At 45.1% G+C, this 18,867-nt stretch overlaps 1 protein-coding gene across 5 annotated transcripts in view; it reads left to right on the forward strand.

Annotated features, from left to right (window-relative positions):
- The window catches only part of PITPNM2 (phosphatidylinositol transfer protein membrane associated 2), a 221,502-nt gene that overhangs the window by 42,824 nt on the left and 159,811 nt on the right, over nt 1-18,867 (forward strand). Inside the window, exon 1 of one of the 5 annotated variants that reach the window (XM_083476374.1) lies at nt 17,739-18,010. The exons of the other annotated variants lie outside the window; for them this stretch is intronic. The gene's annotated coding sequence lies outside the window, so the exon portion shown is untranslated. Of the gene's footprint in view, nt 1-17,738; nt 18,011-18,867 lie in introns of those variants that run through there. 5 annotated transcript variants of the gene reach the window in all.

Consider the following 18,867-nt stretch of genomic DNA (forward strand, 5'->3'; position numbering starts at 1 on the left):
TATCTGGCAGCTTTGCCATTCATGCCAGAGCTGCCATGATGTTTTCTCACGATGCCTCGGAACAACGATGCACTGGAAGGAGTGTGGAAAATTCAAATGGCAGCTCCGACCCAGCGACCTGGCACAGAGGGCCCAGGGCAGGTCTCAGTGCCATGGCAAACTCTACCAGGGCTCCAGAAGGTGCCAGAAGTATGGAGCCGGTATTTTATTTTTATTTTTTTACTTTATATCCTGCCCTTCCCCCCCCCCAAAACAGCCTAGGGCAGCAAACCACCAAGCAGCAAAAACCACACAATCAAATAAATAAACAAAAAGATCAAAAACATTTGAAAAAACATTAGCAACGTATTTAACACATTAAGAATATAAGAAATGTTTAAAAAGAGTCGCATATCCTCACAGCTAATAATTTCAGTATTGCCAGGAACACGAACTCATGAGAGAGACTGCCTCTTTCCCTACAGACTCTCTTGGGTGTTCAAATCGACAGAGAGCCCCCCCCCCGTGGTAGTTCTTCCTTCCTCAGAAGGTTTTTTTTTTGGGGGGGGTGATCTGGAGGAAAGTCTTCTCTGTGGCAGCACCTAAACTGGGAATCCTCTGCCTACCAGAGAGTTGCCCACCTGGTAACTTCATGATACATCTCTTTACCCTGGTCTTTGCCACGCAAGATACATATTTTTAGGGGCCACCCTATTTTTGTGGTTGTAATTTTTTTTAGTTTTTAAACAGTTTTTAACGTTGCTGTAACCCACACTGAGACCCTTAGGGTGAAGGGCCAGTAATAAATGAAGATAGTAAAATAATAATAATAATAATAATAATAATAATGATGATGATGATGATGCTTGGGTGAACAAGAATGTTTCAAAATCCTATCTATTGATAAGTAATACTTAACATAGTTCAAACCAATGTTAGTGTTTTTTATACATTGTAAGTTTCGTTTTGGGTTGAATCCTTTTTCAATTTATCGTGTTGTTGATTTCCTTCTACCTCATTACGTTTTCAAAATCCCCCCCCCAATGTTAATAAAGGTTAGGGTTAATTTGTAAGGGAACTCTTGGCATCGAAACGAACACAAAAACGAACAAGTTGAGTCAGCTGTCACCGGAGGCAGGTTCCCCCCCACTGGCCTGCTTTCAGAGCTTCAGGTCTTTGCTTTGGAATGAAACAGTTTTTCTGAAGCAGCCTACAAGATTGAGTTGGACAACAGTGTTGAAGGGTCAGTGCTTCCCGGCAGAAGGCATGGCTTCCAAGTACTGGGCCCCAGTACCACTATGTAGTGTATAAATTAATTCCTGATGGTGATGGGTATTTCAGAGGAGAGGTCCTCAGTCTCCCATGCCCATCGGGTTCAAACAAAATGACACTCATCTATTTTCTCGCCTCTTGCATTCCACTCTTTAAATTCTGTTAAGGCAAGGAGAACCTGAAAATTGTTCATTCATCATTTTAAGTCATCTGGAAGCTGTTTGATTAAATAAATTCTTATTAAGAATAAAGAAATAAAAGAAATGATCTGTTCACTTTCTTCCAGCACACAGATGCTTTCAGGAAAATAAATTTCCTGAACGAGCCATTTGGACAGTCTCTGTGGACTTCAAGATCCACATCATTAATTTAATTTTGCTGCTTTCATTAAAATTATCTACAGTTTTTTTATATATTATTGTTACAACATACAGTACAGGTGCACTTAAAGTAGGAAACCAAGGCCATCTGAAAAGCATTTGGGGAAAGTAATTTTGAGGAGACTCACTAATGGTTTTGAAAGACTCTTGGAAACACAATATAAGGCAGACCTGCCTCAGCAGATGAAAAATGGAATGAGAGGAAAGAGGGCAATATTATCCCCAATCCCTCAGTACTGTACGTCTGTAGCTGAGCAGCAGGAAGAAGATGCATTAATTTTTAAGGAAAATCTTAAAATGAACAAGAACCTTGTATATAAACAATAATGGGGATGATGCATAAGCAAAATATTTTTATCAGGCGGGGGCTGCTAGCTCTTGAGTGCCCACTATCTGTTTGCTGAAGGCCAGAGGCCTAGCTTGGTATTTAAAAGATTTGTGGCACGATTCCATAGTCACAAATTTGCAAAAAATTGCATGTGACAATTAATATGTATACTGGCAAATTTAGAACCTGACTCTGACAGAAGGCAAACCACCTAATTTCCCATTCAAAATTACCCCATAGTAGAATTTATATTTGCTTGCACCCCATACCAGATCATCCCAAACCAATTCCTATTCAGTTCAGTTAATTTCTCAACAGATCATCCTACTCCAAGACAATTCAGTGACGCTTTGGTTACCCCCATTCATTACTCCTAAAATTATCTCCAGATAAAGTCATTTTTACCCAGTAACTAAAGTCACTTCCACCCCCGGTCTGTTCCCCACAAATTTAGTCTACAAAAGAACCTGGCAATAAAAATCACATTTAAGTCGTGTATTGGGAACAGAAGTAACATGGTGTTCCTGTGGAGTTTGAAGAAGGGCCGTACCTAAGTGGTAGAGCTTGTGCTTTGCACGCAACAGTCCCAGGTTCAATCCCCAGCATCTCTAGGTAAGGTAAAAGGTAAAGGACCCCTGGACGGTTCAGTCCAGTCAAAGGTGACTATGGAGTTGTGGCGCTCATCTCGCTTTCAGGCCGAGGGGTCCGGCGTTTGTCCACAGACAGCTTTCCGGGTCATGTGGCCAGCAGGACTAAACCGCTACTGGCGCAGTGGAACACCCTGATGGAAACTAGAGTGCATGGAAACGGCGTTTACCTTCCTGCTGCAGTGGTACCTATTTATCTACTTGCACTGGGTTGCTTTTGAACTAGGTAGGGCTAGGAAAGAGTCCCTATCTGAAACTCTGGAGAACTGCTGCCAATCTTCCTAGATGTTGCCTATTGGCCTCTGCCTGCTAGACAGCAGCTCCCACTGAGGACTTCGGAGGCGAGGGAGGTCAGCTGAGCTGCGGGAACCTTCTCAGCTTACAATGCTTGCTGTTTCATTCAAATGGCCAAACTGTGGCTTGTACCTGGCAAACCATGGTTTGAGTGCTCTGGACCAAACAGCAAAATATGGTTTTCTCTAAACTTAGGATTAGTAGGAAAGAGCACATTAGCCCAAGACTCATTTAAAGGTAAAGGGACCCCTGACCATTAGGTCCAGTCATGGCCGACTCTGGGGTTGCGGCGCTCATCTCACTTTATTGGCCGAGGGAGCCGGCGTACAGTTTCCGGGTCATGTGGCCAGCATGACTAAGCCGTTTCTGGCAAACCAGAGCAGCGCACGAAAACACCATTTACCTTCCCACCGGAACGGTACCTATTTATCTACTTGCATTTTGACATGCTTTCAAATTGCTAGGTTGGCAGGAGCTGGGACCGAGCAACGGGAGCTCACCCCATTGTGGGGATTTGAACAGCTGACCTTCTGATCGGCAAGTCCTAGGCTCTGTGGTTTAACCCACAGCGCCACCCGCGTCCCTAAGACTCATTTACAGGGTCCTAAAATTTAGTTTGGTATTGCTTCTAAACAAGCTCATGGTATCTGTGACATGTGGATTGCAGGGGCTAGACTACATGGCACTTGGGGTTCCTTCCATCTCTAGAAGGAGTGAAGTCTCTCTTAGATGTTAAGCACAAATCAGGACTCCTGCATCAGAAACAGAACAATCCCATTTGGTTACTGAAATGAGGCATGCAGCAAGGTTTTTTGAATCCTAGCCAAGCTAAATAGGCAGTCATTATAAGAGCAGGAAAGCACCCAAAATCTCGTTTAGATTCTTGCTCATCTTCATCTAAAAAGGAAATTAAGTGAATTTTGCAAAATGGAATATAATAAAGCAGTGAGGGGGCGTCTGCAGGATTCAGCTGCCCTTTTGGCTGTTGCCATTTAAGCCCATTTCTGCTTCTACCACATCCAGTGAACCATCTCCTTCTCCAATCCTCTCATGGCTTGTTTTGCTACAGCACCGACCACAATTACAAGATGTGCAGAAGATACTTCAGCATAAAAATTGAAATAAGCAGGGCTTGCGGATTTATTTTTTTCCACATAAAAACACATTTGTGTGTGTGTCTGCAATTAGTCAAAATGCATTTTCTTTGCATTATTTATTGCCTGTGTTCCAGAAGCAGCCACAGTATATCTGTCCACAAGCAGACTGAGGAGATAAGTTCACCTCTTTAAATAAAAATTTTAATGACTAAACAATGTAATTTGCCTCCCACTGAAGTCAATAGCAAAACTACCATTAGCCATAATGGGGCTAAATTACACTCTAAATATATTTAATGGGCATTAAAGAAACCCGTTCTCTATTCCCAGAGACTAGGGGAAAGTAACAATATTTTTAAAATTATAATGCAGCATTTATGCATAACAATGTCAGCCTTTGGCTCTGTAGGTCAAAACTGCTTTGGAAGTGCTGTGCTGCCGGTTCTCATATTGCTGCCCTCCAGACCTCTCATGGATGAGGCACACAAAGGAGGGACTCTGATGATGATCGCAGGGTCTGGGTCAGTTCATGTGGGGAGAAGTGGTCCTTGAGGTTTTGCGGTCCTGAGCCATTTAAGGCTTTCTAGGTCAAAACCAGCATTTTGAATTGTGCTAGGAAACTAATTGGCAGCCAGCCAGTGAAGTCAGGATTGGTGTTATATGCTCAAACCGTCTTGCCCTGGTGAGCAGTTTGGCCGCCAAATTCTTCACCAAGTTTAGGATCAGAGTTTTCCTTCTCCTAGAACACCTCCATAGCCGAAGGTTTCGGAACTCGAACACCGAAAACCCAGACGTAAATGCCTCAGTTTTTGAACACACCTCGGAAGTCCAACAGGAAACGTGACTTCCGTTTTGAATTTTCCGTTTTGAGGCTTCCGCTTTCAGTTTTCGTTTTTTGAACGTTTCGGAACTCGAACGGACTTCATGGAACGAATTACATTCAAAAACCGAGGTACCACTGTACCTTCCCAGGTTGATGAGCCCCACCTGCCCCTCACTTCCCTCTACGGAAAGTGCAGAAACTGTCTTCTTGACCACTGGACCCACTCTTGCTCTCGTCTGCTCCATCTGCCAGAGCCTGCCTTCACATGCAGGGAAGTCCTGCTTGCAGATTCTCAGTGGTCCATCTCGTTGGCTGGTGTGAGAACAGGATCGTGGACTAGATAGGCTACTGGCCTGATCCTGCACACTCTTCCTATGTTCGTATGTCAGATATTTTGAGGTAGATCCTTACTCCAGTTTCCTTTTTGTAATATAAAAGATAAGTATGTTCAGACGTTTTGTTTAGAAACAGCGATCACATAAATGTTGGTTAAATTATTTCTCCCTGTTGCCACCCCCTCCCCTGTACTTCCAAACTCTTTTAAAATTGTGTCGTGTCCAAATTTCATCCTCAAGCATATCTGATTTTCCATCAGTTGCCTGGGTAGAACTCCCATGAGGATGTTGGGGTTGTGAGGGCAAAGGAAGCAATAAAAGACTTTTAATGGGAAGCGGGGGAAAACAGCAAGAGAAACAATATTGCTTTTTATTTCTGTCTGGTGGGGAGCGGATTGTTTCAGACTATAGTCTGTATGAGTGGAGATGGTGCACACCTGCCTGCCTCAGTTTTTAGTTTGATTGAAATTTTGTTCTGGCCTGCCCAATTTATGACCCACCAAGCCACTCTCAAACTATGGATGGTGTTAGGCTTCCAAGGGCTGAATCAACCAGTTTGTGTTATCCTGACTGGGGAAAATAAAGGCAGATTTTCATGACTGAGCATAAAACAGACACAGCGAAGTGAGTTTGGCTTGATGGATTGCACAAGCTGCCCATTGGTGTTTCGGCTAGTGGTAGAGAGGGTGGCATAGTGCAATGGGTAGGAGCTGTAGCCCCCATCTGCACTGTACATAAAGCAGGATTATACCACTTTAAACAGTCACAGCACTATCCAAGGAATCCTGGGGACTGTGGTATGTAAAGTGTGCTGGGAGTTGTTAGGAAACATCCCCCTCTACGATTCTAGCCAATCCCTCTTCCTAAGGAACTTTGGGAATTGTAGTTCTGTGAGGGGGATAGAGATCTCCTAACAACTCTCAGCATCCTTTACAAACTACACTTCCCAAAATTCTTTCCCATGATTGCTTACAGTGGCCTGGTGCTACTTTAGGTGTATAGTGCACTTGGCGCCTTAGAAACCTCCTTGTGTGACAGGCCTGGCTCATATGCCATGGTAAGCCAAACTGTGTGTTACTGCAGATTAACATCATGGTTAAGGCAGAGACACCTTACTCACAGTCTCAGCTACCACCATGTTCATTGCAGGGGGTTGGACTAGATGACCCGTGGGGTCCCTTCCAATTCTACTCTTGCCATGGAGGAGCAAAGTGGCCATGAGATTCTCTCTGGGAGCCTGCACATTCACACTCTTCCAGTAAGCCTTGGTTTGTACTACTGTGCTGTATGAACCAAGCCATATTGTGACTTTTGACTGTGACCCTAATGTTAACCCTAATGAAACTCTTTTATTTTAAAGCTATTTGTTTTATTATTATCTGCCCTCTTTCCCAGCAGTTTGGGACTGTGGATGTGGTTCTCTCCCACCCCCCAGTTTATCTTTGAAACAACCGTGTGAGGTGGGCTTGGCTGAGCCATGTGGGTGGGAGGCCAAGGTCACCCAGGGAGTTCTAGGGCTGAGTGAAAGTGGAAGCTGACATTCTCGGGGTGCTGTATTCTCCACCCAATGAGTTCAAATCCCACACTTGTGGGGTGCTAGCTTCATGGTAAGATCAGAGTGGGAATCGTAGGCCTGTTTCATACGCACCTTAGGACAAGCAGCTGCCTGTCTCTCTCTTCCGAGGCTTCGTTTCTCTCAGCTAAAGGTCACAATCTGCTTCTGGATTGCAGCCCAAAAAAGGTCTCTCCTTCTTTTGTTTGCAAACTGTGGTTGTTGGAGCTTGTCCAGCGCGATCTCAGTCCCTGCTCCCACCCTGTTTCTGTCGCATGCACCAAGGTTTTTTTTCTGCTGAGTAAAGACATTAACCTCCCTGTTCCATTAGCGGCAGAAGGAGGCTGGACTGTTGTCACTGCTTGAGCAGGAAGTACTGCTTCTTGGGTCTAATTCTCTCCCGCTCTGTCGGGGCTTCAACATTCTGTAATTCATGGCCTGAGGCAAGCGACACAGCCCATTAAATTCATAGGAAGAGAGGAAGTTGCCGTGTACTGAGTCAGACTCTTGTCCACCTCAGTATTGGCTACACTGGCTGGCAGCAGCTCTCCCGTGCAGGGATCTCTCCCAGCCCTCTCTAGAAGGGCCAGAGAAGGAATCTGCATACTCTCCGACATTTTTCTGATGAAAATAGGGACAACCTAAGGAAAAGTGGGGCATTCTGGGATCAAATAAGAAACTGGCAGGGCCTCTGTAAATTCAGGACTGCCCCTGGAAAGTAGGGGCCCTTGGGGGGTCCGAATCTGTGACCTCCTGCATTAAAGGCAGGAGGTCTTACCACTGAGCCACAGCCATTAGAATCACAGAACTGTAGAGTTGGACCACTTTTATCAGGGAGGTGGAAGGGTTTGCCCAGGGATGGGGAGCTTTTGGCCCTCCAGATGTTGATGGACTTCAGCTCCCAACATCCCTGACCTTTAGTCATGCTGGCTGGAGCTGATGGGAGTTGAAGTCCAGCAGCGTCTGAAGGGCCACAAGTTCCTCATCACGGGATTGTTCTCTGCTCTCCCCTCCATCTATGCCATGGTCCCCACATGGGGGCACTTCCAGACTCTTGCAGTTTTTGGGTGGGATTCAATCACAAACTCACAAATTGGTGGGGATACAGGAGAGGGCCTTCTCCGTGGTGGCTGCTTCCAGACTTTGAAACCCTAGAGAAGCTAGACTGGCTGCCTCCTTCTTGTCCTTCCGCTGACAGATGCAGACTTTCTTGTTCCAAAAGGCTTTGGGGAACTGACTACTTCTAATGAAGGGGCTGGTGATGTGGCTGTTTTTATTGTCATTATTGGTATGGTTTTAATAGATTTTATACAGGGTGAGTCCTTTAAAAGAGGCCCCGTGGATACAGGGTACACATGTATAGTTTTAATTCCATCAAAGTTTAGTTGTTTTTTAAATGATTGTTTTTTCTACGTTTTAGTGGTTCTTATTTTCATCTGTAGGTCGCCTTGAGTCCTGTCAGGGGGAAAAAGGCAGGGTATAAATAAAAAATAAAATTTAAAAAAATAAAACATGCACAAAGGTGGGAGTTTTTGTGATAAAGAAAGTGATGGGAACTTGCATTGGAAAGTGTGGGGTAACAATTGCTTGACACTTCCTTGTCTAACTTCACTGGAAACAAATCGGGATGAATGCCCAATACGCAAGCGGTCTGGAAGAGACGTGAGAGTGAGTGCGCTGAGGCCTCGGGACCTTTTCAGGCACTGAAGGGAATCTGTGTGATGCAGCATCTTTCCCAGGGATGAGCTGACAACAGGAAGCCTTGGGGTTGACCAGGCCTAGCAGAAATGTTTTGACCCTCTCCTTCTCTCTTCTGCTGGCCAGCAAAGCCTCTGCTGTGTTTCAGTTTCAAGTTGAAACACTTAGATCCAGCTCAATGCCCTTTGGTCTCTCTTGACTTTAAACTGTAAGCTGCTTGGGGCAGAACTCTTTGTCTTTTTGTGCTTGTACTGCAGAGTGCCATGCATGACATTGGCACGTTCTAAAATAACATCTGTAAAATCAATCATTCCTTATTTAAAGAGGGAGGTTTAAAACAACGCCACCACCCGGGTAAAATAACCTTCCCACATACTTGAATTTTTCATTCTTATGTTCCAGTTTTGCTACTCTTTTCCTCTTCCCCCTTTTAATTTTTTTACTTTGTCCTCCCCATCCCTGTTTTTTAATTGCGCTAGAAAATTCTATAATTAAAAGTTTCATTCTCATTCTGGAACAATTTGATATTAATAATGCATATCCTATTGAGAGTATGTAATTGCTCATGGTTTTATATATATTGTTCCTTGAATTTTATATATATTTCCTCCAGAATTTTAGGAATTTTATCACTAAAGTCTTGCTCTCTGCTTCAGTGGCGTCGGGTGCAGATGTTATGCTAGCTTTCGGAAAATACTAACTTGTAACCTTGGGAATGCACACCCTTTCTGAGCCACACATCGCCCTCTCTCTTCCCTCTTTGCCTTTCCAGTGGCGTTTGATTCAGTGCTAATCACGCTTAATGCTAATCATGAGAGAGGGACAGGGGCCTTAGTGCTGCATCAGTTTGGAAGAAGAAGAAGAGTTTGGATTTGATATCCCGCCTTTCACTCCCTTTAAGGAGTCTCAAAGCGGCTCACATTCTCCTTTCCCTTCCTCCCCCACAACAAACACTCTGTGAGATGAGTGAGGCTGAGAGACTTCAAAGAAGTGTGACTAGCCCAAGGTCACCCAGCAGCAGCATGTGGAGGAGCGGAGACGCGAACCCAGTTCATCAGATTACGAGTCTACCGCTCTTAACCACTACACCACACTGGAGAATAGGCTTGACAGTGATCCCGCCCAAGGAGGACGTAAGGGTGTCGTGACCATATGTGGGTTTCAGTATTGTTGAGTAAGAGTGGGAGGTAGAGGTACTGGGTTGTGTCCAACTAACATTTATTCTGAAACAGACCTAAGTTATTTATGTCCATTGATGTCAATTTGTCTACTCTTAGTATGAAGTGGCGAATGCAGTGGTCCTGTGGGATGGTGAGATGGGTGGTTGTGTGAATAGTGGGTTTTATCTTGGTTGGAAGTTTGTATCATGCTGCCTAATAGTTTTCACTAACCATGTGTTATTATGGTTATTGTGCATTTATATTATTAGATTTACCTTAATGTAAATTATCTGAAATTGTGGATATTGCATCTCCGTGTATTTTTAATTTCCTTCCCGTGAACCATTTTGAAATTTCTGTGTTGCAAGTAGCCTATAATCGACGAGATGAGGATGACAATGCCTCTGAATGCTGGGAATCCCAAGAGGGTAAAGAGGCTGTTCTGCTCAGATCCTGCATTCAGACTTCTCAGAGGCATCTTGTCAGCCACTTTGAGAACAGGATCCTGCACTATGATGGGCCAGGGGCGTGATCCAGCAAGCACTTCTGATGTTCTTAGTAGTAGTAATAATAAACAATATGCTGCTTTGGGATTGGCATTCACAGAGTGGCATTGCAGTCTGTGTGCGTGCACACATGTGCACACGTATGTGTGAAATGACAGACCTCTTCCAGCCCCCCCCACCCTGGCTACAATCCAATGGAAATCACCATTTGCAGAGATCTGATCTTGCGTCTGCAACAGGGCTTGCTGTGGCCCAGAGGTGGTGGGTGGGGTGGGGAGTTTGGGCTCAGAACCCTGCCTCTGATAAAACTTTAAAACACAGGCCCCGTGTTCCAAAATGTCATTTTTAAATTGCCCATGCATGTAAGAGAATTTCTGGGTTCAGAGCTGTCACTTCTGGAGGATGGAGAATATGAATATAGCTGCACTGCCACATCTGACGGAGGTAGAGGGGGAAGACCATCTGCGTGTTGTTGATCTGGTTATATATATTTCCCCCCCCCTTCCCCAACCTATTGTAATTAGCAGCACATTTGGGCTGAAGATGTTCTGAGCCATGCACAGGCTGTTGAAGATGTTACACCTCCCTGCATCTTGCTAGCCCTAATCTTAGCTGCAGATGGCACAACGCATGCTAACATTCACCCACTCGGGTTTGCAGCTTCAGAAGGAATTGGCAGATCTGAAATCTTTCACACACATATCCAACTTGTCATGCTGCTCAGCTTGGTGTACATGCTTGCAGGTGGCACCGTGTCCTGCTGGCCTAGGACAATTTTTGCACTGCTAGGCATTTAATATTAAAACCGTATCCTGCCATATTGGACAAGCCCCGACCCTCAGCTTTTTCAGAATACTGAGCTAAATTTATTATTGAACAGTTCATTAATTCTTTCTGTTTTTTATTGTAAATAAAGATCCTTTCTGTCTGGTAAGCTCTGACAAGAATCATTTCCAGTGAAGGAAAAGTGTTTACAGATGTTTAATTGCGCCCCCCCCCCCATGCAACAACCATTAGTGCAGATACTGGTAGTCTAGTGAGCTAGGAACTTTAGCGTAATTAATTTTAGTTGTAAAACTGCTTTAGGTATGAGGAGGTAATAAATTACAAGTGTTGCATTTACATTGATTGAATTCAAATCCTAATCCAGTACTTTTAGTTCAGGTGTCTATGCTCCAAACCATGATTTCTGTTTCTGTCATCCAGGCAGATCATGGTTGGCTTCACTCCTTCCCTGCCTTCTCCATGAACCCCCAAATGATAGTCTCCAAGGGCGCCAAAGCCCCAAATTGTGATTTGTTGGTTCATTTGCATCATCAAAGTGCAGTTGGCCTGTACTGTATTATACAAGGCAGCTGAAAATCATGGTTGTAGAACCTTGTTTCATAGCCACTCACAAAGTATGGTGGTTTGGATGATGGTGGGTCAAACATTATGACAGACCATTGGTTTGGCATCATATCTGAACCATATTAATGGTTTTTCTGGTGTAAACTTGGACAGTTCACTAGTTCTGCTCACATGTCAAACCAAACCATGAACCATGGTTTATGAAGCTTGACCTTGGTTTGGCAAGACATCCCAATGGACAAACCATAGCTTGTGGTTGCTTCATAACTAAGAATGGACAGGTACATATTTCTGGACTGTGCCATTTTTGTACTATTTTCCTCCTGTTTCTGCATTAAACTGCATTTTTAATTTATTTAATATATATTTTAAACCTATTTTCTCTTAAAGCACCCATTTCAAAAACTGCATTTTGATACCTTTTTTTGAGCTTAGAATTGGGTCAGAAAATTCAGAAAGCACTAAAGCCACTGGATCACTAAATTCTGACCTGTGCATTAGTCTGGGAAGTACAGGTCAGGTCAATTAATTTTGAAATTTGCAAATATCAAATTCTCCAAACACCCCTAATCTGAAGTGGGATTTGCAAACAGCACTTTCTGATACATATGGTTTGCTGTGATATTCATGTTAGCCAATTATTTCTCTCAGCCCTAGTTCCTTGTTGCAAAATGGGAACAAAAAGAGGTAACCAGTTATAACTGAGGACAATTTTTTGCAGCTTTAATGAATGGGGGAAATACAGAATTTCAGCCTGTGTAACTTTCCTTTCCTCTGTGGTGCCTTGACATGGTAAGCTACACTGGCTAAAACTGCTGTTCTCCATGACTTTTCAAAGGCACAGCTGTCAGGGAGGCTGGACTTGCATAGTTGCTGTGAAACTGAAATACCGTATATAGTGGCTGGAATGGACTTTGTACATAAAGCACTGCAGTCCTTGTTATGTAGTGTGTTTCACCCTGGGCCAACAGGGGGATACTGTATATAGTTTTCACTCATGTCTGTATATAGTTTTCACTCAGGTCCGCGGCAGTTATTTTAGGCGGGAACTCTGGGCTGTTGTGGTTACAATGTTGACAGCCGGCTGCCTATAAATACAGGCCGGCTGAGCTGTTCGCAGTCAGTTCTATTCCAGCTTACCATAATAAAGAGCTACTTGAAGAAATCGCTGTGCCGGCTGCTATGTCAACCCACGACTTAACACTGGGGACGAGGATGGGATTGATGGACATCAGAGCACAGCCAGATGCGGCCAGCCTCTGAACTGAGCTGAATCACTGAGCTGAATCACAGAGCGAAATCACTGAGCGAAATCACTGGGGAGAACCAATTCAGAGCTGACTGTTCTGGCTAGAGCACTGTGTTCCATCCATCGCCCTTCACGCCGGCATCGGAATCATGGCTTCACTTGTGCCTCTACCGCCGTTTGCGCCAGCCTCTGAATCGTGGGACTCCTACCTCGCTCGGTTCGACTGCTACCTCCAAGCCAACGAGCTGACAGCAGTATCAAAGGATCGGAAGCGGGGCCTATTCCTTAGCCTCTGTGGGCCTGAGGTGTTTGAGACGGCCCGAGCGTTGGTTGCGCCTGAAGCAGTCCAGGCAACACCATGGGACACGATCCAAGAGAAGCTCCGCAACCACTACGCACCAAAGCCGTCCAAGATTGCTGCCCGCCATGCGTTCTACCACCGGAACCAGGCAGAGGGGGAGTCAATCAACAACTACACCACCGCCCTGCGACAGGCTGCAATGCACTGTGAGTTCCGAGACTTAGACGATGCCCTGATGGATCGAATCGTCTGCGGGGTCCGGGACATCCATCTGCAACGGCGCCTCCTAGCCAAGCCAGACCTCACGCTACAGAAAGCCATTGAGGAGGCTGTGGCCTCAGAAGCTGCTGAACGCTCCGCCCAGGAGATCCGCAAGTCCAGCAGCCCGCGTCTTGCTAGGGAGCCAGTTCCGGTGCATCATGAAGAGGCCAGCAGTGAGGAGGCATCCTCCAGTGAAGACGATGACGTGCACCAGACAAAGCGGGAGCGCAGGAAGTTCCAACAGAAGTCCAAGGGCCAACCGGAATGTGCTGGCTGCGGAGGCAACCATTCCCGTGCCAAGTGTCGATTCAGAGACGCCATCTGTAGGAAGTGTTCCAGAAGGGGCCACATCGCTAAGGTCTGCCGATCGGCTCCGTCTGACACCCCCCCTTCATCGGCTCGCAAGTCCAAGTCTTCACTCCAGTCTGCCAAGGAAAGTTGTTTTGCTCTCACCAACTGCCGCTGCCCGTCTGGAACCACGATTGGCCAAACCGACTCGCCTACGCGACGCAAGCTGAACGTCACGGTGCTCATTGAAGGAGCTCCATGTGACATGGAGATCGACACCGGGTCTGCCCTGTCCATCGTGTCATGGAGCACCATCAAAAGACTGGTACCCAGAGTGTCCAAAAGGCAACTCGACTCTCACCGCGTACACCTGAGAGACTACCAGGGAAACGACATTCCCGTGGTAGGCGTTGGCCGGTTCCGGATCGCCTTCAAGGATTTTTCGGGCCTGCTCCGGTTGCTGGTGGTCGAAGGTCAGCGGCCAAGCCTCCTAGGGCTAGACTGGTTTGATGCCCTCGGCCTGGAAGTCACCGGCATCAACTGCATCTCTAACGCAGAGACTGAGGGTCTGGTCAAAGACTTTGCCGAGGTTTTTGACGGCACCTTGGGCCAATATACAGGTACGCCCATCTCCTTTAGCCTTGATCCACAAGTCGCCCCCATCAAGCTAAAGCCACGCCGGGTTCCCTTTGCTCTCAAGGCTAAGGTGGACGAACAACTGGACAAACTGATCGCCCAAGGAGTTTTGGAGCCGGTTGACCACGCAAAGTGGGATGATGGTGGTTCAAACATTATGACAGACCATTGGTTTGGCATCATATCTGAACCATATTAATGGTTTTTCTGGTGTAAACTTGGACAGTTCACTAGTTCTGCTCACATGTCAAACCAAACCATGAACCATGGTTTATGAAGCTTGACCTTGGTTTGGCAAGACATCCCAATGGACAAACCATAGCTTGTGGTTGCTTCATAACTAAGAATGGACAGATGCATATTTCTGGACTGTGCCATTTTTGTACTATTTTCCTCCTGTTTCTGCATTAAACTGCATTTTTAATTTATTTAATATATATTTTAAACCTATTTTCTCTTAAAGCACCCATTTCAAAAACTGCATTTTGATACCTTTTTTTGAGCTTAGAATTGGGTCAGAAAATTCAGAAAGCACTAAAGCCACTGGATCACTAAATTCTGACCTGTGCATTAGTCTGGGAAGTACAGGTCAGGTCAATTAATTTTGAAATTTGCAAATATCAAATTCTCCAAACACCCCTAATCTGAAGTGGGATTTGCAAACAGCACTTTCTGATACATATGGTTTGCTGTGATATTCATGTTAGCCAATTATTTCTCTCAGCCCTAGTTCCTTGTTGCAAAATGGGAACAAAAAGAGGTAACCAGTTATAACTGAGGACAATTTTTTACAGCTTTAATGAATGGGGGAAATACAGAATTTCAGGCTGTGTAACTTTCCTTTCCTCTGTGGTGCCTTGACATGGTAAGCTACACTGGCTGAAACTGCTGTTCTCCATGACTTTTCAAAGGCACAGCTGTCAGGGAGGCTGGACTTGCATAGTTGCTGTGAAACTGAAATACCGTATATAGTGGTTGGAATGGACTTTGTACATAAAGCACTGCAGTCCTTATGGGGAGTCAAGAGACTGAATTGATCTAAAGGCCCCCCCTTCTAATCCCAGGGTGTCAAATCAAGAAAAACCAGTCCTAGTCGTCTTCTGTTTTATGTTCCAATTTTGTGTGTGTGTGCGAAGACAGCTCGTTTATTTTATTTAAGGCCTGAGTATGTAGTCAGTTCTTAAAATTAACTGATGGGCTGTTGACTTGTCACCCTGTGAATAAAACCTCATTGCTTTGTAATTTGCTTGACAGGGTTCTGTCCTGTTGACAGTGTGCTCATTACAGGGAGAATATAACCCAGATGTTGGATCCCTGTTCTCTGTTTTGCATGTACCTTTCTTTCATTTGTTCATTCTCTCTGTCTGTTAATCTGTTTATGGTGCAAATTGGTTCCCAGCCGCAGAGTCCCCCTTCCCGGCATGCCTAACTGCTGAGTGGAAAATGAATGGATACAACAACTGTCTGGGATTTAAATGGGCACAATTTTATTGATTTCAGACGTAGGAAGCTTTGGCATAGGCCCTGCTGGAGGATCAAGGCATGACAGGTTCAATTCAGGGGTGGATCCATCACAAAACGCAGGTTTACGCGGATGGCCCCCAAACGCTGAGGGAAGCTCTGTAGCCCGCTAGCCCTACACACTTGGCTTTATGGACAGAGACTTCCCTCCAGACCCCTCTAATGGAGTATCCTTTTAATGTCGCCACAGGGAAGAGGGGGTGGATGAAATGCAATAGGATTCCACCCAAGGCCTAAACCGTTGTTGTGACTAGTGCTGTGGCGAAGGCGAAACCTGCAGAGCAGGGGAAATTCTCCGAATACGGTAACTGCCAAAAGACCTCAACAAAGTGCTCCTAGCTGAAAAGGAAAGGGTTAGAGCAGTACAGCGGTACCTCGGGTTACAGACGCTTCAGGTTACAGACTCGGCTAACCCAGAAATAGTTGTTGAGTCATTTAGTCGTGTCCGACTCTTTGTCTGTCATAATGTTTGAACCACCATCATCCAAACCACCATACTTTGTGAGTGGCTATGAAACAAGTTTCTGCAACCATGATTTTCAGCTGCCTTGTATAATACAGTACAGGCCAACTGCACTTTGATGATGCAAATGAACCAACAAATCACAATTTGGGTGTTGGCTGGGGAAGGCTGGCTGATTCTCTTCATAAAGCCACTGGCCTCCCATGGACATGGAGCTGGCCACGGTGAGAACGGGATGTTGGACTCAATGGGCCTTTGGTCCAGCTTTTCTTAAGACGTACCTTGCTGCAGTTCAGTGGGTAAGAAGAAGAGCAAGTGACTCTTAGCTCTGGAAAACCAGATCCGTGCCCTTGGGTAAGGCTTCCCTGTGTCTGAGTGAGGCTGGGCTGGGCCTTGGCTGTTTAGGTATTGTCAGATTTCTGCTCTCCCTGCAGTGTGCTTATCTATCCCTCAGTGCCTCCTTCCTCCCCCAGTTTGGGCCTTCTTAAGTTCTGCTGCAGTACTTCCTTAAGCACACAGGATTCATTTGTGGGTATCACCACCTTTTTCAGTTTATCCATTACTACTGGGCTCCACCTTAGTACACTGCCTGCCTGACCCTGGGGTGTTAAAAAAGGGTGGAGCAGGAGTGGTGGGGGCTGCCCCTCCTTGACTCTCCCCCAGCAAGATTAGGCTCCCACGGTGGATCAGAAATGAGCATCTGATGTCTGGCTGTACCAAGAAGAAACCTCCAGTTTTGTTTTTTTTTAAGCACAAAACTTCAGCCTCTTTAGGTTCAGCTGGGTTATGTTGCTGATTTTATTTATTTAGTTCTTTTACTTTAATACTGTGGTTGTTTTGCTCTATTTTTTAACCTTTTCATGCACTTGCTTGTTTTTAGTGGTTTGTAACTTTTTATTATTAGTTGCCTAGAGACGTTGTTAAATGGAAGGTACGCAAATACAGCGGTACCTCGGGTTACATACGCTTCAGGTTACATATGCTTCAGGTTACAGACTCCACTAACCCAGAAATAGTGTTTCAGGTTAAGAACTTTGCTTCAGGATGAGAACAGAAATCGTGCTCTGGCGGCACGGCGGCAGCAGGAGGCCCCATTAGCTAAAGTGGTGCTTCAGGTTAAGAACAGTTTCAGGTTAAGTACGGACCTCCGGAACGAATTAAGTACTTAACCCAAGGTACCACTGTAAATAAAATAAAGCAATACCCACTTTCTTCCACACTATGTCTAATTGTAGAAACATTGCCCTCCCTTTGTCATCTTCCCACCCCCACCATTTGCAAACTAGTAAAACGTCCCATAGGTGAAAAAGCAAAAAGCGTCCTTTTGTCACGGGCCGTGCCAGTGCTCCAGATCTTTGCACCATTTGGGGCACTGTTTCATCCTTCCAGCCTCTTGTTCTTGCAGACTCTTTTTGTTTCTGACACTGCCTCTTTTGCTGCCTGCCTTTCACTCAGGATTATTCCCCTGCAAAGTGGTGCCTTTGCAAGCCGCCTCAGAGTCTCGCTCTCTAAGGAGTACCTCTGTTCATTTTTTACAGCTCCCCGCTTCTCCATGGCAACATAGCTTAGTGTTCCCTGCAGAGCAGAGAATCCGTTTTATTTCCCGTGTCTTTCCCCCCTTCCTTCCCTTCTTCCCTTCCCCTGCCTTCCCCTCCCTTCCCCATCCCTTCTCTTCAACTGGGCTTTCCTGTCCACGGACATGGATGTTTTGCTGGGCTTTGTCTGTCGCCAGAGTGTGCAGTGATGAGACCGGTGGCCACAGCAGTTCAGCAAGGCTTCTTAGTGAAGGATGGCAGAACGAGGGAACGCTTTGGGAGCCAGGGTGAAAAAGAAACGCAATCAAACACCGCTCTCAGGTTTTTTCCAAAAGGTAATTTGCAAATGCAGGGTGACAACACGGTTGGTTTTTGTCAGCTGGTAAAACTAAGCATCGGTGGTGGCACCCTTGCTTTCTCTCTTAAACCACCAGCAATTTTGATAATAAATATCTACACACCTGATTCAGAGGTGGAACAATAGAGAGGCAGGTTGGCCTTTCCAAGAGGAAATTTTTAATAGGCTAGTATTGTTCCAACCTGTCTGGCAGGTGAGTCATTGGTAACCAAGTGACTTGTACGTATTTTACTTCTCACTTATTACTGCCTTGTAACAAAGGTGGCTCTTATTTGAACAGTTTATGGGGAAGACTGTGAAAATATAATATGGCTTAGGGCAAAAATGTATTTTTACATGTTGGAGTAATTTGATAGCAACATTGCTACCCTTGTAGTACAGGTTAGGTGTATATTGTTCATCCTGAGGGTTTGTTTTTCAGTAGGTGGGGATGGATGGATTTGCAGGTTTTTGACACAGTTGAGTATCAACTTGGGAGCAGCTAGCTTCAAAGAGCACCTATTGGGCAATGCCTCTAACATCACCAGACCCTGGGGCCATGTTTCATGGTTTATATATGCTTGTGATTTCTCCTCTCCCTCAGGAAGGTGAAAATGGTAATGAATATGTGCCACTTGTAATACATTTATTATTATTTTATTTAGCTATAAATTTATTTATGGGCCTTATTTTAGGGTATATGCCTTGGAAGGCAGCTTAAATATAATAAGACACAAAATAACATGTTACAAACAAGAAAAATGAAAAAAAAATAATTAGATAACAGTGTTGTTGTTTTAAAAACTGGCCAGTTAATCCAAGCATTAACAAAACAGCAAGGGATCTAAAATATAA

The sequence above is a fragment of the Podarcis liolepis genome (assembly GCF_965112155.1).
Source record: "Podarcis liolepis genome assembly, chromosome: 15".
NCBI lineage: Eukaryota > Metazoa > Chordata > Lepidosauria > Squamata > Lacertidae > Podarcis > Podarcis liolepis.